We start from the raw sequence: 27,087 nt of genomic DNA, 5'->3' as shown, positions 1-27,087 counted from the left end.
TGCTTAGCATTCTATTGTTCTCAAACAATAGAGCCATTGTTTAGGTACCAAAAACTGAGCCTGCATATGCTTATAAACGTTATGCTTATAAAAGAAAAAACATGTATGCCTTCTAAGACTCTTAGATAGTCCCTATAAACCTTTTGTGAGATAAAAATTCGAGCGGAGTGGGAATTTATCACCTTCAAGATTTTCCTTTCTTTTAGTCGATAATATACCTTCTAAGACTCTAAGATAGTCCCTAGAAACATTTTGGGAGATAAAAATTCGAGCGGAGTGGGAATTTATCACCTTCAAGATTTTACTTTCTTTTAGTCGATGATATGCCTTCTAAGACTTTAAGATAGTCCCTAGAAACATTTTGGGAGATCAAAATTCGAGCGGAGTAGTGTGGTCGTGTTACAAAAATACAGGCTGTTTGTAGGAAAAAAATAAGATCTAGCTGAAACTTTCTCCAGACCTTCTCTATAGGATGCTTATACCTCAGGAAAAATTCCCCTAAAATCCCACTGGTGGAACATCCCTTTTTTGGGACATTTCTATTTTCCCCAGGCAAAATCCTAAGGGCGAGATTTTTTTAACATTTCAAACTTATTTCCAGACAATATCATGTATACCATTCGAAAGCTCTCGAAAAACTATATAGAAGACTTTTAAACGGTTATAGCAGATTTCCCTACCTAACTCGAGATATTTCATGCGCAAGTTCCACTTTTCGCCACACTTTGGTCAAAATTGACCATAAATAGCATCTTCTGCGTGAATTATCTTGAGTTAGGTAATGAAATCGGCTATACCCGTTTAAAAGTCTTCTATATAGTTTTTCGAGAGCTTTCGAATGGTATACTTGAAAATGTCTGAAAATGAGTTTGAAATTTTCAAAAAATTTCGCCCTTAGGGTTTTGCCTGGGGAAAAAAGAAATGTCCCAAAAAAGGGATGTTCCACCAGTGGGATTTTAGGGGAATTTTTCCTGAGGTATAACCATCCTATAGAGAAGGTCTGGAGAAAGTTTCAGCTAGATCATATTGTTTTCCCGTAAATTATGCTGAACGACCCCACTAGAGTGGGAATTTGTCACCGTCAAGATTTTCCTTTCTTTTAGTCGATGATATGCCTTCTAAGACTTTAAGATAGTCCCTAGAAATATTTTGGGAGACACACATATGATACATCGAACTACCTCAACACATCATAAATGATTACATCGAAGGCACTACCTCAACACATATCATAAATGATTACATCGAAGGCACTACCTCAACACATATCATAAATGATTACATCGAAGGCACTACCTCAACACATATCATAAATGATTACGTCGAAGGCACTACTCAAACAATATCATAAATGATTACGTCGAAGGCACTACCTCAACACATATCATAAATGATTACATGATTATTTGTGTATACCGACAAAGTTGTATTTTGAGTTCTCCCTCTTTTTCCTTTGAGAGGGGGAGAAAGTGCCTACTTCGTGTGGGGTTTACCGCATATGGTCACGTACAAACGATTGAAATTGTGAGTTGATATTTCAATACTGTCAAACTAAATAAATACAATGAATGAATGCTAATAAATATCTAGTTCGTACATGAGTAATTGATAATTGAATATTTGTGAGAGACTAAGTCGAAAATGAGCAAAAACGACAAAATCCAAATGACTTAAAAATGGCCAGAAGTCAAGTGCCTGAGGTCTAAGTATACCACGAATACAATTACTGTATGAAAAATGTGATATAAGATGAGTTCTATGAGTATATAATAATAATAATAAAATAAAATTAATCCAGCTATAAATCTAAACTTAATCAAAATAACCTAAAATGTGAATGTGAAAATTTCAAAAAGAATTAAATTAAAACTCATTGTCCGTATAAAATATGTATTCTAAAAATTTTTATTTCACTGAAATCTTTCCAATGAATAAAAAATATTCCATCACAAACAATGCGTACTACAATCTATTAGTTTAATTTATCAACAACAGATATCTCAGTTCAAGAATGTTCGAGTTTATGTTTTCTCTTAAAATCATTGAATGGTCCAATTAATGATATTACATCCAGTTTTGCTATCGATCATTAAATACCTAAGAAAAAACAAACATAGAAACAAATCAAAAATATAATCAAAATTCATTAGGTCTGTAGGAAAACACATTTCATAAGAATATCTTCTATCAGAATATCAGGATGAAAATCATAAGAATACCCGAAGAATACCCTCACAGATTTTGATAAGAATACAGTCAATACAGTTTTGTATTTGATTAACAGAAAAAAACTGGGTTTTATCACCCTCAATTTCGGCAATTGGTTAAGAATACTTGACCCTCATCCAAAGTACACTATTCTTATAAAAAAAGCGTGTATGTAAAACAAAAACTATGCAAAAATGCTTTGTAAAGAAAAAGCAAAAAAGCACCCTTTATAACCCTTCTCACCTCAAAATGAGCTGAACTTGAAAAAAAGACTGGATACTCAGGTATAGCCATATTCATCGAGTGCCAAGGAAGCAATTATTTCTGTTCACTGAATAAGCAATCACCTGTAGAAAGAAAATGTCATGATTAATTTTTTTTATTGCCGAACTATATTGTTTAGGATGATTTCTCTAAAATTAGGATATTAATATATGACATAATACCGATAGAGTGCCAAATTACTTAACTACACAATTTTTGATAAGAGCTATATAGATCGATCATTTTCAATTATTTTTTTATTAAACATAATTGTGTTTTTCAAATGTTGATATATAAGCTCTTCAAATTGAGGGTATGCCTTTTGCCTTCAACTTGTCCCGATCGGATTGGAAATGTACAGAATAACACGATAACACATGAAATGCTTGTGGTAATTAATCCAAGATTATGAAATACACACCTCTTTATTTGACTAAGGATAACTAGTAACTCTCTCGACTCGTCTCGTCCATATGACGTTATCACAGAAATTTGCAAAACTCCAACTTGTTCCGGCTGACGATTCGGATTGTTTCCTGATAACTTTTTTCCAATGCACTAAAGAGAGAGAATTAAAAATCGAAAACATTTCACAGATTTTACAGACACTTAAAATTTTGAGAAAATCTTTTCCAAATCCTTTGATAACGAAAAGTTTACTTCAAATGGCCCAAATCCAAATGGTTACACAATGGTTAAATTTCCTCAAAGCCTAAAAATCGGCTTGGATTTTATAATGTTCATAATAAGAAAATTCACATGAATTAAATAAAGCAACATTTAGGCCATTTCGAAAAATGAGAAACTATTGTTCTCTATGAACTGAATCCGCTGAATCAGACTAACTACCTGAATTTATTGCAAACATGAAAAAAAGTTAGCAATTTGATTGGCAAAAAGAAGACCTAAATCTCTCCTAAAGACTCGGAGAATAAGACGAAAAATATATTTAAAAAACAATGTACCGTATGCAACGATAACTATTACTATTTGAAATATATTAATTGTTTTTTATATAAATTGGCATTGTTTCTAATAATAATACCAGTTGGATCGATAAAACAGCAGGGTTCTTGAAACTGCTTGAAAAAGTAAATACTTAGCCTTAAGAAGGAAACAGAAAAAGCATAATGTTAAATATTATCTAATCTAAAAATCATATCTTGTAATATAGCATGCGTTTTGTTTTTTAATCCAGAAACTTGCGCGATAGCCTTAGGTCTGCCGTAAGCTGTCAGCATAACAGTCAACTTTGGACTTGAAGTTTATGTTCATTGAAAAGCCGAATCTCATCTTTAAGATGCTTTGTACTAGCACCCCAAATACATAAACATCGGTCGAATATCTAGCACAAGACCCGTTGAATAATTCGGTAGCCAAATGATTTGAACCTTGAAACTTTTTTAAGACATCTTGTATATATTGTTTTTGGTGGAAACGTAAACCCAACTATTCTAGGGGAACTATTAATAACAATAATGTTGTCTGTAATAAGATGGTTATGAATGAAAAAGTTAACAAAAAGTTAAGTCCGTCGGCAACTCCCTCGATGATCGACTTGAAATTTGAAATAGAAAATATGAAAATAGATTTTAGTGACATTTCAAATAGACTTGTGCCATACTCAAATTTCATAACATGAGCAAATATCCCGTTTGTGGGGACCAAACTAAATGCCGAAACCACATTTGCGTGATTTCTATCTAACTTTAGGAGACGATGTTCGTGACTGAGGACGGCTAAGCTATGAAGACCAAAACTCTCTGGCTTATTTGTTTTCAGTACAACAGATTCTCCGTTGAAGAGGGTGACTTTTTCGGCAATGCAAAACAAACCAGGAATTCTTGCAATATGGTATCACCTGCATGAAAGGTAATAGAAAAAAGTGAGGCGTCTACCGTCAAATTAGAGTGTCTTTCACCTAGCTGTTCTATTATTTATTGCATTCGCTTGCTTTCCATTCATTCTTTTCAATTTATCCGTCTGCCTTTGGTGTCTATTGCCGTTTCTTCCTTTAATGTAAATTTGAATCTTTTTCGAGGCCGAGTCTTTAAAAATTCAAAAAAAAAAGAAGATTGCATGTCTTTGAGGTACTGTTCAGGTTGTTCAAGTTTTATGAATATCGTACGTATGGTATACTACTCTGCTTCCTTCATTACTTTATAATACCTTTTGAAAGTGTTCAAAAGTAAAATACTTTGCTTCTAACATTTTTGGATTGATTGTCGGATAAATTTGGTTAAACCATAATGCTAAATTAGAAAAGAATACCTTTGAGAAGGTTTTCAAAGTAAAACGGGTCATTACATAAGTATCTTTGGTTTAGCCTTTTAAAGGGAATAGAGAGGGATGGCAAAGAAATAAATCCTTCTCTTAATTAGATTACATTATCTGTGAATGTTTTGTTTTGTTTTGTTTAAGTCGTGATTGTATATAAATAAAGCTCCTCAGGGACATGTTGGACTATATATGCAAACCTTTCATAGATTAAAACATCACATTTTGCTTGATACTTTGCATTACACCTCTGCTAACCACTGATTTTACACTCTTGATTCTTTAGATTTAGGTCCACGTCAGTTTTACTGCCAATATATAGAATTTGTAAAGACAATAAATTTAGCGATCATTATTTAAATATAATCAACTTTAAATAGTCCATCGCAAGAGACAAAATGGCCACATGATGTCTTTATTGCATTTTGAGGACTCTAATCTCTTTGATTGGAGTATGATAGTTACAAATGGGTGACCAAGGATTGAAAAATCGTTATCTACAAAACTTTTTTGGGCACATCATTGTTTTATTACTCTGTTTGTCTGATGATGATGCTGATGATGATAATCACCTCAAGCCTTATGAAAGTTACCCCAAACGGCAGTAGTACCAAAAGATGGTAAGCATAATGCTTATATGTAAGTATAAGTAATCCTGGGACTGCAGTCGGAGGTAGGGGAGGATGCCACCTTTTTCCCTAAATTGCTCCACTTACCCTTGATCTTTCTCTTAATTGCTGAGAATCAAGCAGAGCGGCATCAAGTACCATTTTGGGAATCTTTTTATGTCCCGACTGGGGATTGAAGCCATAACATTGCACACCATAACTGGATACTCTACCACTATACCCTATGGTTGCTGGTAAGTATAAAACCAGATACAAACCTACAAATTCCTAACAGGGTATTTTCCAAGCAATCTTCCTTACCACTGTATCGGTCGGAAAAATTTCAATGCAGTGGTTTAAAATATCACCCACCAAGGTTGGGCGACGAAGAAAGTGTTCGCCCTCTATATGTCCAAAATAGGTGTTTACTCATGCATCTTTAGGCTAAAAATTTCTAACTTAATTTTGAAAAAACCTTGTTACTTATAAGACTCATTGCAATACAGTACAGTTGATATTTTCAAGTTTTTGTACCTTCATTTCTCCATTTTAGAAAATTGAGTTTGAAAAATCAATTTGAAATTGAGTTTTTGCCACAAAATAACTGTGGCAAAAATAATAATAATTAACAGTGCTTGAAAAATACCCTGCCTAAACACTGCCTTTTAAACGTATAACTGTAGCTTCAGTTCACAAAATTTGAAAAAGAATCTTCAAATGTAAATAAGAGAATGTCATTCAAATTAATCTGCCTGTTGGCTGATTTTTTGGAATAGGCTATTGTGTGGATGATTTTTTTTTTAGGCTGAGGTTAAACTGAGCATGGAATCCATCCATTAGTGTATATATAAAAGTGTATATATCGCTGTCATCAAGCAAAAAGGTCAAATCTCAAAATCAGTGTCTGAGGAAACTAAGAATTTTTCTGTTTTGCTAACTTTAAATTTTGAGATTGACCCTTTTTCATGTATATAGATGGGATCCCCCCTCACTATGAAAAAAGGGCCAAGCTCAAGATTTAAGGTTAAGCCAAACAGAAAAAATTCTCAGTTTTCTCAAACACTAATTTTGATATTGGATCTTTTGCCTTGATGGCAGCGATATGAATTTGCAAAAAAGTCATTAAAGTAAATAAAATTTGTTGGAATTCTTGGAAAATTGTTTCAAGGAGGTTAACAGCTTCTTTCCCAAGAATGGGGAGTTCACAGTTAAGTTATAAACTCTAAAACTGAATATAAAAAATCCAAACCTTCAAATAAGTCTCCTTTTGTCTTGTTATCTAAACCAAACTTTTTGGTCCCTGCCATTGGTCTTGGTAACAGCAAAGAAGTTATCATGGATTCTGTTATCATTAGCCAAGAAGATGCTGTGCACCACAAAAAAATCTTTTGAAAATGACCAAAATAAATATGTTGGATGGATGGATGGATGAACGGATGAATGGCTACGCAATTAGTCAATTTTTAACTGAAAAAGAGCATATAAAATTGATATAGTTACCATCTATTATAGTATACCTTTCTAGAATCCAAATGAATAGCCCTGTTGCTAATCAGGATGTCATTTTAGAATAAGTACTTAAAAAAAATCATTCCAATATTTCTCTGACTTGTCTACTTGGGATAAATGTTCTGAAGGTGAGTCGTGTTTTTTAGCCTTAATTGTGTTCAATTACGATTATGTTTCATTCCAATTGAATTGGCCAACTCCTTTAGAGCATAAGCGCCCTATGCTGACCAATCAATATTGCATCATCCAGAAAAGAAATTTTTAATCATCTATTATTTAAATTTGGTTAAAACTATTATATTCAAGTGACAAATGAAATCAGAGCAGAATCATGCTGTGAATCCTGACAGTCTGGGAAATACCTATGTTTCCAAGAAATAAGGCATGAGTCATCCATGACGCAAGCAATCCAACTAAAGAAACCAATAAAAGATCTTTGCCAAATCCCAAAGATTGGTTAACTCAAAATTAAGTTGACGGGTTTCATGAGATGAGCAATGTTACCGTCAACTGCTCCAATTTGGGACTATCTTACGCAACATGGGACGGCCATTCCACCACCATTTCACTGAATCTCCAAAGTCATTTGATTTGAGTTCAATGAACCGCGTATTAAAAAATACACGATTTCTCTTTCACATTGAGTAGGCTTTTAAATCGAAATATGAAAAAAATCCGTAGTGGAAAACACGTGAATGTGAGCGTTTGACGTCACTTGCGTGACAAGTTACACACTAGCTATTTGTTAATCTCATCAGGCGGTAGGCGGTTAGGTGGCGGGCGTTCTCTAATTCTCCATTCTGTTAAAAAGGGCGCGTTATCAGTGAAAGTTCTTGTGACATGTTATGACAGAAAGTATGATTGATAAACTTGGTGGAGTTATCAAAACAAATTTGTTGTCAAAGAGATTTAACAGTAAGTGAAAATACAGGCCAGATATCAACAAGTCCCATGTTGCGTACACTTGTCCTAAGTTGGAGCAGTTGACGGTATATACCAACATATGATTGTCAACATTCATCACACACGGCAATTTCATTGGTTGAAATTTAAAAAATCCCACTTTTCGATGGAGCAGTTACGGAAGCCACTGAGAAGAAGTCACCGCTTTCGTTTTATTGCAGATTTCAATATATAAGCATTGCATGGTAGTTAGTACGCCTAGCTTTTACATGGTATATACAGTAGCAGAAAAAGTGGCCTGCCCACCAGAAGCTCCCAGCAGGTAAGCACAGGCCAGCAAACCAGAGCTAAAACCTGATAACAGCTGGTTGTTATAATTTTCTTACAGACACGGTAAACCTCTGAAGGCCCTTGAAAATTAATCATCTGAGGAAAATAGTCCTTCCATAGAAAATTCACGGAACCAGTCGAAATTCAATTGTCGAATGCAATCGAATCTCAATCGAACGCAATTGAATATCAATCAAATATCAATCAAATCTGAAAATTGCGGTAATATTCGATTGAGATTCGATTGCATTCGATTGCGCGGTGCTGGCGGTTGCGTCATGGTTCCGGTTCTTTTGCTTTGCTAACATGTGGTTTTGAACCGTGACCTAAGGATTCGACCTGAAGCGAGTAAGGGCCGGATGAGAAAAGCAAGTGTTATCATAAGGGTGGAAGGAAAAATTGCCAAATTAGGTCACGTGACAAATCATATCCTTTCCATACGGTTGAGAAAGTATGACAAAAGTGGTGGATTGTATCTTTTCGGGACATCAGAGGGCGTCAAACTCTCTTCTTTGATTTACGATGGAAAATCAGCCTTCTTTAGAGCATACTGTAGAGCAATCAAACGCAGTCGAAAGACGATTAAACGACAATCAAACGCAGTCAAACAACAATCAAACTACCAATCGAATATTACCCAGAATTTTGATGTTTGATTGAGATTCAATTGCGTCCGACAATCGAATTTCAATCGGTTGATTGCATTCGATTTGGTTTGACTGGTTCGATCATTGATTCTGTTCGATTGAGATCGTCTGGTCAGAAAAGAAAGTAAAAAATTAAATTTTCTCCAGATGGTGTCAATTGAACAACTTCGAACGGAAATTGCAATCGAACCAATCGAACGCAATCGAACGCGATCGAATGATTGTGATTCGATTACCGAACGCAATCGAATCTCAATCGAACGGTCGATTCTTGGGTAATATTCGATTGTGTTCGATTGCGTTCAAGTAACGTTCGATTGGTTCGATTGATAGTCAACCTATGTTTAATAGACCTTTTTTCAAAGAGGCAACCCTGTTGAATAATTATGTAGTCCAGCCATACAAACAATGATACAGCAATGCATAATTACTGTTTCATGCATATTGTAATAATTATGCATGGATGTATCATTGTTTTTCTGCTGGACTACATAATTATTCAACAGGGTGGCCTCTTTGAAAAAAGGTCTATTGGTTCGATTGATCTTCGATTATCAGTTTGTTGATTGCGATTAAATTAAAATTTAGTTTAAAGCTCTTTTTAGGATGGACGGCCGAGTGCGTAAGTAACCGTACTAGAATGAATAAAATAGAATACAATTGAATCAATCGAACACAATCGAACATAATCGAATACAATCGAACGTAATCGAAGCAATCGAACGGCAATTTCTGGGTAATAATCGATTGCGATTCGATTGCGTTCGACAATCGAATCGCAATTATTCGATTGTGTTCGATTGCGTTCAATTGATTCGGCGTTCGATTTGTTCGATTGACACCGTCTGGTTTTCTTGATACAGCGCGCGCCCTGCCTAAAGCCTATTTCGTAACACAATCACGCATCTTTGTTGTCACTGCTGCTAGTCCTTTTAGAAGAGCGCGGCCCTTACAATTTTGAGAAAGCATATTTGTCAGATTGTTTTGTTTTCACCCATCCCTTTACACAGCAGAAAACAATCATGATCTGAGCACACAAAGGTTAACCATCATATCAGACAAAGCCAGCAGAATAGTCGTCCACCACACCCCTTTTCTTAGCGAAAAAATTCAATTGCCATTAATCATTTAAAAGTACTGCTCAATTTCTGGCCCATACCATGGGTAAAAGAACATTTTCTAGCAATAATGTGGGTCGGCGGTCCAAACTAAAATTTCCTGTTTTTCCTCTCTCTGATATGTTAGCCCCTCCACTTTACAATCTAAGGCCCTTAAATGATGATAAATCAAGAGACTTTGCTATATCAACCAAGAGCCAGGTTCCATAAATCTTGAAAATCATTAAAACAGATCATTAAAAAGTATTATTACAGCAGCTACCAGCTACCAGGACAATTGAACTTCTCGCTACTAGGTCTACCATCTTTATGGATTCCCGCCTCACTCAAGTCAGAAGCCAATCACATCGCATAATTCTATAACATTATGTCATTTTTTATATCTGCGGATTTGAAACTTTCTTATACTGCCAGCGTTGCCAGCTTGGCAAAAACCGGTTTTGGGGTCCCAAGGGACCATACAATGAGAAAATAAAATAAAAACCCATATTTACTACTTGTAAGGGTTGATGCAAAAAAGCCCTTTTCACCGCCGGACTATATGAGAGATTGGTCTATAGCTCTCTAAGATAAGTTATATATCTTGTTAAAGCATTTTCAGGAGGGTTATGGTACCAAATTTAAAAGGGTTATCACAAAGATGGGACAGGGGGGGGGTAATGACAGGGGAAAAGTATGGATATAGTTCTAAAATTATCATGAACTTGGAGTACAACCAGGGTTAAAATTTGCTTTAAAATTGATATACATCATACATGGCAATATAAGTGTCTCCAGAAATCATGAAACAAAATTCCGAAAGAAGGGTATTATGGCTTTGACAATGTCTTTAATGCTCCGATAACGAGCATAACTTGTTACGCCTGATAATACAGAACATATATACCTGAAGTTTCGTAATATAGAGCCGTATTGAATATTTTCACTTTTCTGTTTTACTACTACAGCAACAGTCTACTATTTGTTCGAATCTTGAAATTCGATCTCTCAAATCCGATATCCGTTACAGGATTCGGGCACACATTTCGGGTTTCACATCCAGACTTGCAAATCTCAATCAGTAAAAATTTCAAGTTTAACTTTATTGTTAAAACAAACCAAGTCATCATCCGTCAGACTGTCGTCAGAATGCTCGATGACGGTATATTCGTCTTTTGCTACCAATTTAAAGTCGCTAATATTCCCTACATCCCGACGTTCGTCGGACAATTGTCGCGTCAAAACTTCGATTCTTGCTTTTTGATATTCAATCTGACGTAACGACTGTCCGTATTTCTTTAAAATATCATTTAAGCGTTCTCTATATTTTTCGTTCTTCTTTTTCTCCTCTTTCAAGCTTAGTTGCAGAGCTTCTTTATTTGAGACTTTAATGAATTCGCAATCGGTACAAGGTGGATCGCACTGATGGATCACTACGTAATCATTTAAAGGGAATGTGTGAGTGTCTGCCATAGCTAAGTCTTCATTTAATGCTTGTAATCGTAATGGAATGGTAGAGATGTTATGGTCGGGTGCCATGAAGATCTGATTGTCGATAGTTTTAACCAATTAGATTCGTCTTTGATAATTTATATTGTGTTCTTTTGTTTTCTTGTTTTTTCATTAAATTCTGAAAAGAAGATTGAGACGATTTTAGTTTTATTAAATTACATTAAAAAAATATAGAGAAGAACCCATCAACACTTATATGCGTAAAGTTTCCGCCACCTAAACGCCCGAACGAAAGTCGAATGTTGTTAGTGGGTATTCAAGTTAAACAATTTCTCTCCAGAAAGCAGTTATTGGGTGTCCAAAAACGAAGCCCAAACGGTTGATAAAAAACACGAATAGCCGCAAAGAAATACTCTCTATAATGATGCAATATATCAAGGCCATAACGAATGCAAGTAAGAGTTAGTCTCAAAACAGTCCGCTACGAGAGAACCGTTTGAAGAAGAAGACTGTACTCTCTAGAATTGATATAATTGATGTATACTGTATATCTATTTATGACCAATAACACAAATGGTGTTACCCGAATAATATTTCTCAAGAGGAGGCGACCCTCTTGAACAAAACAGCCCACAATCATAATTATGTAATTCAAAACCAAATTGTACTTTCCTTTCACTCGATAAACTTGTGGGCTGATATCAGAAAGTTCCTTTCCACACAAAAAGCTCATACATCAAAAACTTTCGTAATCTTTATACATCGGTCAGCAATTTGTGTTTTCGTGTGGACAATAGTGTCCTTTTAATTGACACAAGTATCTTGTTTTATAAATAGATTGATACTAAACATTAAATGATCTATTCCCTATGCGGTTACGTTGGAATTTGTTTCAAACATTGCGTCACACTTTTTTGATAAATTGAAACATGTGGACAAACTTTTGTCAGGGACAAATTATCATTCCAAGTTTAATTATGGTTGTTGAACTTTTTAACGACCTTTTGATTTGTCCTGTGTTTGATAACAAAAGGATTTAATTGTCACCACTAATTGCGACTTGCTAATTTACTTTCCATATAAGGCGAGGAAATTATACAGAATTACGAATGTTCATATCGTACCACTGACGATTAACTGATGGTATCATACTATGTTAGAAAACTTTCCTTTTCTATTAAAACCTTACTCATAAGCTTCTAGTGTCTTTGAGTTTTCTACGAATACACGCAGAAGTTTTTCTAAGATTTTAACGATATCCAGGCTGTAAATTATCGCACAAAACTAAAATATTTCCAACCCAGTGTAGACCAGGCTGTAAATTATCGCACAAGGCTAAAATATTTCCAACCCAGTGTAGACCAAGCTGTAAATGGCAGAAACTCAAAATAGCAAAAAAATTACAGGTTGGATATGTAGGTTAACAAACGCTTCTGTCTGTAGTTTTCCTCAATGCAGACAAATAATCTAATCCGAATCGAAAAAAAAACCACAAACAACGAATCACTAACTTCAATACCAGCACATCACACCACACGTACCTCTCCAGACTGATCTTATTATTGTGTGTACAAACTTTCCACACAATAAAAATTATCATCCATTTATCTTCTGAACTCTACTCATTGCGTCATCATCATCATATGATCATTTCGACAATTGTTGTTCTTATTAATGACTTCAAAACTTTTTATAAGAATATTTTGGAAAGAATAATATAGAAGTTAGCTCTTAAATTCATAATGTCCATAAAAAAATCAAGGCTTTTTCATCAGCGTTTCCATCATTGATCCCATTTATTTTCAGAAATTACTTGAAAGTGAAAAAAAACTATCCAGAAATGGAGAACCAAGAGTTATTGTTAGAGCTTTCAGATTACTCCATTCTTATGAAAAATCAAAGAGTCATTATCGTCTAATGATCTTATCAATGAACTCATCCATTTTCCCGTTTTAATCCTTAACGTTTGTTAAGAAAATTGTGCTCACAGCACTGATGACGTCATCATGAATCTCCTGAGGATTGTCAACAAAGTGGAATTTAATTTATCCTAATTTATATTGTTCTTTGTGAGTCATAATTCATGCGACTTTGCATAATTAAAAAAGTCGATATTTGAAGTATGGTTAGCCAAAAACGCTGACAAGAAGAATTTGAACTTGCTGGCATAAGCATATTAGTAGAAAAGCTAGACAACATTTAAGAACAAAAAAATTATGTACTAAGTTTTATAATAAACAGTAAAGAAATCCTGAATGATAAACGAGGCTAAACTTAACTCGAGATCAAAATACAGTGGATTCTTCATAACTCTAACCTCTACAACTCGAATGTCTCCTTATACTAAAACTCAAACATGGGACCAGCCCTTCAGTGAAAAATGTCTTTTAAACCAATCTCCATAGCTCCAAGTTTCCATAATTCGAACAAACTCCTGTTCCCCATACGTGTTCGAGTTATGGAGGCTCTGCTGTTATGCGAACACCATCGGCCGGTCTGATTGAAGGGGGTTTATAGCTTACTACATAAATTAGTGCAATACTCTTTATCCTTATAAAGCCCCCACAACTGGATACAGTTTTTCAATGACAGGACCAACTTCTCTGTCAAACAAAACTATGTAAGAGTAAAAAAAGGTCAGCTTCGTGCATCCTGTATGTTTCAGTCTCCATTGAAACTGAACAATACTGTCCCAAAAATTCTTACGAAATCAATCAGAATTAACACCTATGTTCAAATCCATAGTAAAATGGTCTAGAACTGAAATAAAATACTCCAAAATAGCACGAATTTGTAAAAGCTTTAAATTTCAAATTCTTGGGTCAGCAGTAAATTTAAAAAAGTTACCTTTTGTGTGGCCCTACTTTGAGTAGTAAGAAACAATTGACCCAGATGGTAAAAAGTCCAGAACGTCTATCTAGCGTTCCCAACGTCTTTATAATGTAAGCAGCGCCAATTTAACGCAAGCAACGTCCGATCTACATGAACAACACTCATTTAACGCAGGCAACGCCAATCTAGCGTAAGCAACGCCAATCTGACGTAAGTAACGCCAATCAAACGTAAGCAATGTAAATCTAACGTAAGCAACGCCAATCTAACGTAAGCAACGCTAATCTAACATAAACAACATCCATTTGACCTTAATCGCTCGCGTCTTAATAATGTTGGACCAACATGCAATAGCTCCGACCCTCATGGTCCACCAGCAAGTATAAAAAACTTTCACGAATAAGCAAAAAACCGACACCATCCCAGATGATATAATATTTGTTTCTGTACATGTTTCGTTAAGCTTTTAAGTACTGCTATTTGTGCTTTAAGCTTTCGACAAACAACTCTACATACACGAGACTTGCAGCTTCTTGAAAATGATAGATGCTTAACTCGCGCGTTGATTTATGTAACAATAACTAACAACCTGTAGTCTACCCAGCTAGAACACAACGTCATTTTAACGTTATTTGTTCGTTGCTTTGTTGATCGGCCTTGGTGTAACGAGCACTCATATCAATTATGTAACGGACTCCGCATCTGAAAACCTTTTTTTGTAGAAGTAACTATATCACCACTCGTTTAGAAAATAACGCCATTACACCCTTACACCAACATCTATCGCCTCGATAAACTCTATAAGTAACGTTTTATAAGAGCATTAAAATGACGTGGTATATATCAGCTTGGAACAATCCTATTTCATAGAGAACTTCCGAACGAGTCCTTTATACATATGAACCACCACAAAACTATTTTTGTCCAACAAACAGCACCCTTCAAAAAACCAAAGACGTAAAGCTTAAGACTTGCATCTTGATCAGAAAGTCTACACTAAACTTTGCCCTATTCTTTTGCTTGCTAGTACTAGTAAAAATATATTATCAAAAATTTGATCTTGATGGGTTAACGTCTTATAGTCTCTACTATGTTAGATTTTAATCAACTGAAATCCTCGCCAGTGAAATCAATTCTCTAAAACTAAACGACTATCTATCTTCAATCTTGTTAATTTGTAAACTGTCTCTGTACTACCAGAAAGATCTTAAACAATATTCAGCAAAAACTAAAGAGCCTTTCCGTTGATGGAGTCTAAAGAGAATAAATGAATTCAAGCTAAGAAGCTGTATAATTTTGGACATACTCTCTCTTTCGAGTACCAATCTGATTTTTTTCTAACTTGGACAGTGTTCCCGTTTCATATCAGATACATATTTCATTTCTGGACAGTGTCTAATGCTATTAGTATGTTATGATGATATAAGCAAAAAAATGATTTTTTTTCCTCTTTCTGACCAATCTTGCTCCACATCTGTGTCAATCCAATGTGAAAAAGATTGTGAATTAGAATTGATGAGTAAGCAAACGATATCACTCTTATTTAAAAACAAAACCTTTAAACTTTTATTTATGTTTTTCAGTCCGTTGCAAGTTTTATCATATGAAATAATCTTTCGAAATGTTCTATTACTAAAAAATCCGTAAAAAATATGACCATATAGAATTTAAGAAATGACACCAATCCATCGAACAATCCACTCTGATCATGAAAATTCATCAAAATGAATCTAAGGGATGGATGATTAATAAATACCTTTTTACCGTGTGTGCGAGTGCGTAAACAAACAACTGTGATAAAGCCCTATCCTCAACTTAATACCCCATTCACATCCTATCACGACACCAAACGTTTCAAAATAGTCAAGACTAAAAAGTCTTAAGTGACGCATAGAGGGAATAAAATCCTCATTTAATACACCTTTTCGACTGTAGTCGCGCTTTATTATTTAATTTACTATCCTAAACTCGATCCAATTCTTTTTCAACACTTTTTTCTATTGTCTTTAGGTGAGAAAAAAAGACTCGGACGGTTTTAGGGTGGTAAAACGGACAAAAAATACCCGCGCGGTAATTGGCGGCTATGGTCGAAAAGGTGTATTCCTTCATCAAATCAATGCAGCACTCACAAAATAGTAAAAAAGTTAAAGAATAAATTATATACTTGTAATAATCTTTAGTTATGCACGTGGATAGCCAAGCAATCTAGGACTTTTTAGACAGTCTTCTTCCAGCTCGGCTTTCTACTATGAAATGAAAGAAACATTTGAAGGAGCGTGGATTCGAGCCAGAAAACCCTGGTCGCAGTCTACATCGGTCAATAGGCCGTGATACTCGAAATAGCCAAATCTTATGCGGTGATGAGTGATGTGATTCTGACATACGTCCTTCGACGACAGAATAGTGCCCTCTTTCGAATTTTCTTTCTTTTTTAATGACGTCAGGCAAACGAAATTCTAGCAAGAAAAATTGTAGGAAGTTGAAAGGTTTGCTTTGAAAATATAAATATAAAGTCATAACAAATCAAAGGGTTTTTAATGCCAAGTAAAAATCCAAATAAAGCAAGCAAAAAAAATTTTTCTACTCGGTAGAAAAACTCATAGGCAAATTTTACTCTCTCTATTTCAAACCTTTATAAACCCAATAAATACTTTCAAACCTTAATGACAAAGTTGCCGCTTTAAAGATAAGAAATATTTATTAAATTAAGATCTCCATAAATCGAATTTCTCTTTGCAAGGATACTACTCGAGTTATGGAGAGACATCTGTTTGATGTTTCAAAGCGTAATGACAAAGCGTTATGAGCAGATTAAACGCTTTAAGAAATGATAAATGTAGGAGCTTATATAATTCTAGTTTTTAGCAGTTCGTTGACACTGTTTGGAACTGTCAAAGATTTTTGGTTAAGAAAATTTTTATGAGTTATATGTGAAAACTAAGTCTTTATGTAAGAGGTCAGGGTCAGTTACAAACAAATTGGTAGGAAATTTGAATTAAAGTTGAAAGGATAAGGATATTGCACAAGAATTATGTAACAAGGTCGATCGTTCTGTCTTATCAGCCAGAGAAAATCATTCGACGTCTAAAAGGGTTATTAAATTCTTCCAAAACGACTTTTAATGGTTTTATTTACGTCTATGGTTTGAAATAATCAAGAGTTTCTCAAAAACTTTCAAAGTCCTTCAAAAAGCTAATTCACCGTCAAACGAAAATTGAATAGTGTTGAAATAATACATTGTTAAGGTTGATTGCAATAGTAATACTCAATTACAAAATCACGAAAAAATCCAATTCAAAACTCTGACCCAGAAAATTCAACCAATGTCACAACATTTCAATTCTTACAAACGATCCGTCATCTGAAATTTGATTAACGGTACAACCCTTATTCAAATTTACAAAACATCATGTTACTGTAGCAGTAGTAAATAAATCTATTTCATAAAATAATCGTACTATCAAGTTTATGCCAGAATTTTGAATTAAATGATCGATTAAATTTCCAAAGGAGTGCCACGTTTTTTCAGAATACACCTTTTCGACCGTAGTCGCGAGGTCAGGCACGTTGCCACTTAATTATCTAATTATCCCCCTAAACTCGATCCAATCCTTTTTGACACAATTTTCTATTGTCTATAGGTGCAAAAAAAGGATGGACTGGGACGGTTTTAGTGGGATAAAACGGACAAAAAAATGCCCACGCGGCTATTGGCGGCTACGATCGAAAAGGTGTATTAAAAATAAATTGATGCATGAGCAATGTAATCAAAATCAGTTATACTGAGTTTTAGTTTTCAACCCAAGTTGATTTTTGGTTTCCACGTCAGGACATTAACAGAAGAAAGTATCACATCAAAAATTCCGTTCAAAGAATCGAAAAACAGTCAGAAGACACTGTCCGCAAAACCTCTAAAGTTAACTATGCAAATGAAAATCGCAAATAGGACACTCAAGTGAAATAGAACCGTGTGCTAATCATATTCGAGTCATCATCTAAATTTGCTCATAAAATGGATCACGATTAGCAAGGTTTTGTTTAGTGCGTCATTTAAAAAAAAACAATATTTTGACAAAAGATTTGATGATGTTAATGCAAGATCTCAGTTCGATGAGCATATCAGCACAATTAATCTCAGAATTTTAAGATTCGAATTTACAGAAAGACCAGGAACCTCTGTGAAAGGAAAGGTCTGAGATTTTAGGGAGACCTTAATTTAGCGCCGTTCTCTTTTGCAACAACCTTTATTACACCAAAGCGCTTCTCAGTAAGGCTCCTGTACTATATCTGACAATTATAAATTTCTTTTTTTAGAATAACGATGTTCCCTAGAAAAACGAGAAAGTAAAAATAATATAATAGAAAAACGACCTTAGAGTTCTTGCCTAAGTTACCTTCCCCAGAGACATTAGCGAGTACATGTACATGTATTTTTCTGTGACGGAGACGGTTTGATTTCTCTGGACCCTGATTGACTGAGAACGACGGCTGATTAGCACTTTGACCGTCCTCAATTTTACGACTCAAAACTGTAGGTATTTCCAAATCGCTACAGTCACTCCGCCGTCCTTAAAAGTGCAGATACATAAACTCGCTATCCCCATCGGACAATTAAGCCAAAGATTACCATCAACGAAGATTGTTACAGAAATTATTATTCCTTCCTTCATCTAAAAAGGTTTTCCTTTTGCCACCCCCCACCATTCTCAAAACTGCGCCACTGCTACAGTTGAAGAATATCTGACTACTGAAACGATGCAAGTATCAAGAAATATGCAAAATAATATAGATTTGAAATGTGAGCTCATATTCATGCATTGCAAATGTGCTGAAAAGCAACAAGTAAAAACACTGAAATCAGTCCACTTTTTCGATTAAGCAGTGGTTTGCACATTTAGCACCAATTAAGATGTCGAAAGGTAAGTAGACATGGTACTTGAGTGAAATTACTCATGTCCCATATTTTGACGTGACTCTCAGCACTTTAAAAGCCATTGCTTATTCCGTAAACAATCAAAAACATTACATAACACATTGTAACGATTGTAAGGTATATCAAATTTTTACAGGTACACTCTACATCACGACTCTACATCAGTCGATATGTAAATACAAACTTTGGTTACAAACCCTACGCCTGACCGCTTGCACTAATGAGACACGGAAAAAAACTGGTTTGTTCACAAATACCTATGTATTGTGAAATTTACAGATTCTAATGAAAAAAGCTCTACTGGTATCCCTGCATGGCAAGAACATGGCTCGAATGCCCCTAGCTAAGCTCCAACCTTAACCATAACTGAAGACTATAATCGGGCTCCCGTCTGGGTCCACAGATTGAAAAATGCGAATGGGTGATAGCGTTTGCCAACCGTTCCAAAAAAACATTACTAAATAAAAGAAAAAAGTCGCGTGATATAATACTGCAAAAATGATGCACTGTGTGTGGCGATACAGACGAACCCAAATCTACAATTGGATTAGTAAGTAAATTCTGTCATAATAAATGAGATAACATTACACATACAGGGACATCAACATAATAACATATTATTTTACCAAGTAATACATTGTAAAGTGACATGCAGTGTCAAAAGACTTCAACCCTGTCGAGAAATTTGCATGTAAATTAATATAGTTAATACCTTGGTAGAATACCTAATCAACTTTTTGATATAAAAAATAATCCAAAAAGTAGTAAAGGTTATGAGTAAAATCGAAAGCAATCGAGCCCATCAAACCTCGGTTGTCAAATAGTAGAAAACGTTTTCGAAATTCTATCGAACAAAATCGAAAACTGGATAGAATTCGATTGACTTCGATTGTAATTATAGTATTCGATTCCGTTGGAGGTGGGAGGCTCCTGCGATCCCTGATGAAATACCGACATACCTTTTCCGTCAAATACCGACATACCTTTTCCGTCAAATACCGACATATACCTTTTCCATCAAATACCGACATATACCTTTTCCGTCAAATACCGATATATACCTTTTCCGTCAAATACCAACATGCCTTTTCCGTCAAATACCAACATACCTTTTCCGTCAAATACCGACATATACCTTTTCCGTCAAATACCTAATTTAACAGTAGAAAAGTCATGATTTAATTTTAGGGATCTCGGAAAGCCCCTTCGGCAATTTTTTACATAAACCTCCTCCTATCGTGCTAGTTTCTAAAAATTCATTTGAAAATACATATAATATAAAATCAGATCAAATTTAACACCAAAAACCATTTTATAGTGTAAAACAAGATGATACAGAAAAATACATGACCTCAACAACTCTTAGTAGGCGCTCTGCTGAGAAAAAAAACTAGTGACATTTTAACAGTAATTTTATACACTTTGAAACTCAAATGAATGTTAGAGGCTGTATCAGATGATTTAAACCGTGTTAATCTCTTAAAGACTTTTGGGTTTTGAATAGCAATTGTGAGAAAAAATATTTTAAGAATTTTTGATTTTTGATGAAAGATAAGATTATCGAATTTTTAATACAGTTATATTTTTCAATAACAAGTATCAAATTTTATTTTATAGCTTCAATTCTTTGTGTTTGACGCCTCCGTTGAAAAAAAAAAGAATTCTCTATAAAGATTTTAAGGCTTGTTGCTTTTTTCATTATGCCACATCAATTGTTTACCGTGGATAATTTTCAATTTACAGATAAAAGGCTCTAAAAATTACCATTCCAATAACTTCGGTTGCCAAATATTATGATGGGGATCTCACAATTTACTTCGCGTACGCACCTCTATAAAAAAGCCTACACACCGAAGCGAATGGTTTTAACATTAATCACGTGACCTTTCATACTCCCATCATTCGGAGTGGTGAGCAAATTCAATCTTACGAAATACATGGACAACCATTTAATGAATACTACTAAGTAAACTGTTCACCGCAAAAATGACAATTGAATATCTACTTGAAGAGAAACTTGAAATTTTTACATGCCACTAATCACGAATTTAATGAGCATACAATTATTTTAAAATACCACGCAAGGGTTAGAACCTTTCGATCATGTAAATCAAGGCTCTCTGTATTCGTCGGGACCTCTTGAACAAGCGGACGTTCCAAAAATCGGATAATCCATCTGCTGATCGATAACATTGCTTCAACGTCCATAAAACGTTTGAGACCATGTTCAGACGTTACGGCTTCGTTTCGCTCCGAAACGAAGGTTCCGAAACAAATGTGAACATCAAAATACGAAACATAAAAAAGAAGACGTTTCAAAGCAAAACAGATCGAAACGGTTTCGCTCCACTATTTTCATCGGAACGGTTCTTGCTCCGAAACGTTCCGAAACCAATACAACGCTCTTGATCCGTAACGAAAATTACACCGGAGCGAAACGAAACCTTAACATCTGAACATAGTCTGAGACATTCCACAACTTCTGATCGTAATTGTTAATTCAAGAGAGCGAAGAGAGGATTGCAGTGCCATGACTAATAAGAGAAGCTGGCTCCTCATGGCACATTTATCTTTGGTATTTTAAAGATTCTATTGTTGCAATCAATCACAGTCAAGGTACAAGATGACATCATTAACAAAACTGATAAAGTAAAGTAAAAGAAAATATTTTGGAAAATTGTGCTCAAATTACATGATTGTTACATACTTTTGATAACAAGGTCAGTTTTCGAACAATAGCATTTGTAAATTTGTCATCATTAGGAAAAACATTCCATACATTGACTGAATTTTCCCCAAAGATTCTTTAGATTCTAAGAATAGCAATGATTATTCAAAGTAACCAGCCATAACATCATTTAAAATGCTCTAGTATCAGAGGAACACCCTTTACTTGCCTCTTTTACAGTTAAGTATGTAAACCGATCCAAAACTTTAAAATAACCAAGCCAAAATATTTAAAAAATGAGATATCCACAATGGTATTAACTGAAAATAGGGTTCATGGCTTGCAATTTTCCACTCGACTGGCCAGGATTTTGCATATCCTGCTTGGTTCAGTGCTCTCTTCATTTCTTTAGTACAAAATGCTTGTCGAGCTTTACTAGTTTAATCCAAATATGAACCATGCAAAGTTTTCATATTTTCTTGTACAGTTGTGTTTTACGCTTGATTTATAACCTTAGTAACAAATCTTTGACTTCCGCACGGCGGAAAATTTAAGAGTTTAAAGGGGCGGAAATAATTTTAATAACAGAATCATTCAGTAATTCAATAACAAAATTTTATAGTATAGTAATGAGTATATAACAATCAAACTTTGTTTTCTAGCTTCTCTATAAGTAGGTTTTGACCAGCTTATCTGTAGGGTTAGAAAACATCTCATAGAAACAAAACCTTATGAAATGTTGTGCAACTCTTCCGGCTATGAATTACACATTACATTCTCCGTTACTTCTAAAGAACGCATTAAAATACCAACTTTGTTTCTAACCTCTATAGAACCATATGATCGAACGTTCACTTTTAAGTTATAAAATCAGGCATTATGCTTTGCTCAACAACTTGCCAGTAATAACAAAAAGCCATAGATCGAACAAGAGTTACATAAACTAAATTTTCCAACGCAATGGACAAAATTTGGTTTTTAAAATATCCTAAGATCCAAAGAAATCTGAAATAGTGTGTCATGGCTTGGATCAATACTCTGAACATTTTAGCAAAATTCTAAACAAACAGACAAAAACCCATACAAATCTAAGCCCGAGGGCACTTATTAGGCGAAATGGTTCAACGATTTTTTTAGGGACTATAAAAACGAAAAATAATTTGAAAACATTCCGAAATCTCGAAGATCTACAAAAAGTTGGAACAAAATTGGTTGAGTTTTTCAATTTTTAGGCCATCACCTCGCTAACTTCTTCATCACGAAATCTTTCGTCCAAACTTGTATATGTAAGCCATATACCAAATCATACCCAATCTTTTAATATTGAAATTTGAAGAACTAAAAACTGGTACTAAACACCGACGAAACATTTAAGAAATCCTTTGAAAATAACCTAATTGACAATGTTATGATAAAAAAATCGAATCAATCAGAAGTACATAGTAGTATGAATGCTGAAGGACAATATGAATGAAAAGTTTCCAACCAGGCAAAGTTAATTAACCACAGTGGTTCCGTATATTCAACTGTTCTGTCAAATAGAAAGATTCCGTTATTTTGACAAATAAAATAAAACGGTAGAAAAATAATTACACGTTTTTTTTATAAGGAACACGTTTATAAGGAATTGTTAAGGAACTGCTCAGGCTGAGAATAAGTGGATTTGAAAATAATGTACCTTATTGGGACTAATTTGACCAAATTTTGATCTTACAAGGGGCAAAAAGTTCAAAATTTCCTATGTAGTAAGGAACTCGATAAGGAACTTTGAGACTGAAATTCTCTGTAAAAATAAGGACCTCCAGGCTCAGAGCAAAGTTAAGGTTCCTTATAAAAAAAAAACGTGTATCCTATCTCAATCCGGTATAGAAGAGAATTTTAAAAATGCTTGTTTCCTATCTATTTAATTACAATCACATTTACATGATAAATGAGCCAATTAAAAAGCTGGAAGTTCAAATCTAGCTGTGGTTTCAACCAATCACTGCTGAGTGTTTAAAAATAGCTCAGATTACGAGAAAAAAGTGGTGTGATTTTTCTGCTGATTCAGCAATATCGGTGCTACTTTGTGAGTTGAAAATAATAATAGCACATCATGGGGTATGGACTTGTTAGAAAATCGTGGTAAAAAACTCTTTCTCTGCTAATTGAATCATACAGGATACCCCCTTTCTTTCTGTATGTATTAAAATATTCTCACGAATTGTGGCTGTATAGATTTCTACAAAAGAATCCGTGTGTTTAAAGTGACCGATGAATATGATGTCAGATATTGTCATATACCCGCCGATACTTCATCCGTCACTCGATGTAGAAATTTTCTTCCAACATGCTAAAGCTCTGAAGGTCGGAAAGATTTTAAACATCTGGAAGGTTTAGATTATGGTGACTCAGAACGGGTCAAGGATTTTTTATTTTTTTTGCCTGAACTGAACCCCAGCCCTCATTTTCGGGCATGGCCGGCCGGGTCCAGCCAATATTTTAATATTTAATATTTTTTCCGTCTTCATTTTCTAATTTTTTTAAATCAACTAATGTTTAAAGATAAAAAAGTGCTCTGAATCATTTTTTCAACGGTATAAAATTTTTTAGAAGCATTGGTTGATAAATGATAAACAAAACAAAAATTAGAGCACATTTAAAAGCGAATGGACTTAAGGAAACCCATAAACTCAGATGCATATTTACCGAAAGGCTTAGAAAATGATGGTAGACTTTGGTACCGTCGAAAGAAGATACATTCGACCATCAAAAAGTAAGATTAATAAATTCCGAATCACGATGCTTCTCCCGTACGTCGAGTGAGATTCCTTCCAACATGTATGAAAGATTATTTTTACTTATTTTCTACTCGTCACCGTCTCATGTCTTGGCAAAGATCAAGTAAAATCCAATCCAATCTCCAGCAAAAAGAATTTTTCCAAAGAGATGCACGGGGGCTGTATGCAAACACCTCTGATCTGCCCTTTATCTTTGAGCCGACAATTCTGTAAACAACTTAAAATTGAGCCTAAGTAGATTATGAGATTATATAAGGCGACAAATCTTATAATTTGGTTCCCTTTTAAATGCATAACTAATTACAAAGGCAACTTTTATGGAGTTAAAATTGAATTCGTCATATACTGGCTTAAAAAAATGAATAGAGGATTTCCTTTTTGAAATGATTGAACAATTTGCATTTAGCATCCAAATCTTTAACAAGTTGAGACTAGAATCTCAAAAAATGATAAATTTTCGACGGATTTTCGACTCTATACCCCGTCTCCCCAACGCAAACGACCAAAATGGTTTGATATGTAATCAGGCTACACTTCATTATTTACACGTTAGACGTCTGACTTCAAGACCCCGTTGGTACTTGGTAACCTAACGGAAAATCCAGTAGCGAGATAGTATAAGTTGAAAAAACATCTCTATATTCTCAAAGAAATAATTTGTTAATTTAGCAATCAACAATTTGAAAAGTTTTTTAGCAACATTTCAGTCAAACGTTTTATACACGTTTTTTTATAAGAACAAACTATAGAAGAGCATAAGGCTTCGGCGGCCAAAATCTAAAGAGTAAGTTAAGAACATTTTAAGGCTTTGCAGGCTCTAGAACACCTGGTTTCTTAGGAAGATAGGTAAAAAATACTCATAAAAACACTGAAAATAAGATCATGCTAAGAACATTTGAAGGTTTCAAAAATTCTGGATGTTCTTATTAAAAAATGTACTTTCAAGGGAAAAACCTAAACCTAGTCCTACATCTTTGAAATGAAAGCCTGCACATTAGATACTTATCATCAATCAGTTGATTATCATACCTACTAGTAATTTATCAAAAAGTTCAACGTTAATCTTATTAATCCATTCAATTAATCAATTTATCGTACTCCTGATTAAAATGAGATTGTTAGGTTCGGAATGAGGAGACACTGAGAATCCCTGTTAAAGCTTATTAATAATCTTTTAAAAACTAAACTCCCGCATTTTTATATTTCTTGAGAATCAAATACATAAATAGTTTACATAACTTACTCGACGGGCATTTAGGTCCATGGCATTGAGGCACCATGTGAAGTTAAATTTTCGAATATTTCCTTTTACAACCTCTGAGAGCAAATTAAAAGACAGATTTATGACTAACACAGAAAACCATAGGAGATACAGTTGACGCTCTCTAATTCGACTTTCTGCTTTTCGATACGCTCCATTTTTTGATGATATCGAAAGCCATCGTCAACGAAAAACTCTCATTAAGACGCTATACTATCCAACACGCTTTATTCGATTCAATTCGATTCGATTCGATTATCTTTGCCAGTGTGGAGAATCCAACATATATGTTTTTTTTAATAAGAACATCCAAAATTTTGTAAACCTTCGGATGTTCTTGACTTTTTGGTTTTTAAGCCTAGAAATGTTCTTAACTTGTTCTTAGCATTTTGGTCATCGAAGCCTTATGTTCTTATATAGTTTGTTCTTATAAAAAATGTGTAATCTCATACCTTTTTCGAACAGATATCCTGGTGAAAAGACCACGCATCTTTCTGCACTGATGCAATACCTTTCAATAAGAAAGTGGTACCATTAGAATTAACATTCTTTCAGTCATGCTTTGCGGTCGAACCTTCATGATTAAAGACCGTAAGGTGATAATTAGAAACAATATTCAAAGAAACCGCTGATAATTAAATAATTAGAGTACTTAAAAATAAAGTTATTTACACGTTTTTTTATATAAGGAACACGTTTATAAGGAATTTGGAGCTGAGAATAAGAAATCAAGTTAAGGAACAGTTAGAGCTTGAACTTTCACACTTTCCCAATAACCTAAACAAAAAGATGATAAAATATTGCTGAAACGATGTGTCAAAAAGAGAAAATATACAGTAATTATACTCATACATAAGTCAAATACTTAGCAAATCCAAACTTAGCAACTAGGTATGTAAATAAGGAACTTGATAAGTAACTTTGAGGCTGAAATTCTCTTAAAAATAAGGAACTGCAGGCTCAAAGCCAAGTTAAGGTTCCTTATAAAAAAACGTATATACTATCATAAAGAATTTCTTAAGCTGATTTTCTCACACGAATCTGGTAATTCGAGCATTTGGAGATAAAATTTCTTAAACTCAATCTCCACTGATGCAAGGAGGGCATGGAGGGTTGTACTGATGAAGCAAGAATACCATTACGTCTGCCCCTAGCTTTCCCCCGTTTTAAATTCGCTCAAATAAGTAAAGTTTCTTAGGAGATATTTTACAAATTTATCTGCCAAACACAAAGCCAGACAGATCTGTCAATTGCACCGTACTTGTTAACGTCCCCAGTATACTGCAACATCATCATTTCAAACTAGTTTTTGAGAAAT

At 34.5% G+C, this 27,087-nt stretch overlaps 1 protein-coding gene and 1 long non-coding RNA gene across 3 annotated transcripts in view; one reads left to right on the top strand and one right to left on the bottom strand.

Annotated features, from left to right (window-relative positions):
• Nucleotides 1-27,087, top strand: part of LOC136807112 (lysophospholipase D GDPD1-like) — a 186,601-nt gene that overhangs the window by 41,755 nt on the left and 117,759 nt on the right. The gene's annotated exons all lie outside the window — the stretch shown is intronic.
• On the bottom strand, nucleotides 1,852-26,243 carry LOC136807097 (uncharacterized). Of its 2 annotated transcripts, none has more exons than XR_010846642.1 (5): nucleotides 26,222-26,243; nucleotides 6,607-11,473; nucleotides 2,894-3,030; nucleotides 2,452-2,555; nucleotides 1,852-2,097 (listed from the first exon to the last, which is right to left on the bottom strand). It is a non-coding gene; the product is annotated as an uncharacterized lncRNA (long non-coding RNA). The 2 variants fall into 2 exon arrangements; XR_010846641.1 differs by lacking the exon at nucleotides 26,222-26,243 and adding an exon at nucleotides 16,292-16,345.

The sequence above is a fragment of the Clytia hemisphaerica genome, unplaced genomic scaffold (assembly GCF_902728285.1).
Source record: "Clytia hemisphaerica strain Z4C2 unplaced genomic scaffold, Clytia hemisphaerica genome assembly, whole genome shotgun sequence".
Taxonomy (NCBI): domain Eukaryota; kingdom Metazoa; phylum Cnidaria; class Hydrozoa; order Leptothecata; family Clytiidae; genus Clytia; species Clytia hemisphaerica.
Note: the sequence above shows the minus strand (reverse complement) of the source record. Positions and strands in the feature narration are given on the sequence as shown.